Source organism: Adiantum capillus-veneris, chromosome 9 (assembly GCF_014529385.1).
Source record: "Adiantum capillus-veneris isolate H3 chromosome 9, ASM1452938v2, whole genome shotgun sequence".
Classification (NCBI taxonomy): domain Eukaryota; kingdom Viridiplantae; phylum Streptophyta; class Polypodiopsida; order Polypodiales; family Pteridaceae; genus Adiantum; species Adiantum capillus-veneris.
In genome coordinates, this window is record NC_140939.1 from 45,902,071 (window position 1) to 45,903,434 (window position 1,364).

Consider the following 1,364-nt stretch of genomic DNA (forward strand, 5'->3'; position numbering starts at 1 on the left):
AACTCTCCTGCACACTCAATGTAAATGATCGACATCAAGATTGGGAGCTTCCTAATGCTTCTAGGCAATGGTGGAGATCACCTACTAGACTTTTTTACCTATCATGGTTGCCAAAGACAACCATAGCTACCAGATGTATCAAGTAAATACACGTGAACATGCAAGGTGCAACATGTATGGGACTGTCAAATTTCACTTAAACACAAAGTTTTCTCGTGGAGGGTTATCATTGAAGCAATCTTGAAACTACTGTCGTTCTATTGAACAATTTTTTATGCTTACTCCTTTGACCACATCATGCAAGAGACAAAAGACATAAAACTAATTTTTAGACCATAAAGTCATGTACCTTGCTGATTCTTGGAGCCTAACCTTGAAAGCCATGCTCGATAGCCATAGTCTAGGTCAACTTACAACATAATGATAGGCGTTGTAAGTAGGCATTTGATACGGTGGAGAACTTGATGACAGTTGGTCCTTTTGCTACATGGAGAGTGTGGAAATGGCTCGCCATTACAAGATTATAAGATAAGTATGTACCAACGATTTAAAGAACTTCCTATTAATAGGAGTCTTGAGCGATTCCACAACAAGGACAGTATGCGCGCAAGACAGTGATGAGCGTTGATGGTGGTAGCAAGACAATGAGCAGTGAGCAGACACGAGAGCGAAGCCAAGCAAGACCATGAGGAAGCAATGGTAGAGTAGGGGCCGATGACCGCAGCCGTTGAGCTAGGAACATTTTTTATTTTTAAAGGGTCTATATGCATACATCATAACAACTTCGGTGGGATGGTTAGTGCAAAGGTCTCATTGCGATGGCGCACTTCATCTACTCGATTCCCTGCATTCGATTGGACTTTTACTCTAGCTTGCAAGAGAATGAGACAAATAAGGAATCTACGAAGATTCCAAGCAATTTAGTTACAAGCGAACCAGTATGTCACGTGTAGCTAGAGTTGGGCAATGGTAGAATTGTGTCTGTCAACTCATCATTCAAAGATTGTAAGATAATGCAAATACAACAATTCCACACACACACACACACACACACACACACACACACACACACACACACACACACAGAGTATACCGTCATCCTACACCCTAGCAATCTTAAAACTACTATTGTTTAATTGAACAATTTTTTATGCTTGCTCCTTTGCACACATCATGGAGGACACAAAAGACATAAACTACTTTTCAGGCCATAAAGTCATGTACCTTGCTGATTCTCGGAGCCTAACCTTGAAAGCCATGCTGGATAGCCATAGTCTAGGTCAACTTACATCATAATGATAGGCGTTGTAATAAGTAGGCATCTGACAGGGTGTAGAACTTGATGAAAGTTAATCCTTTTGCCA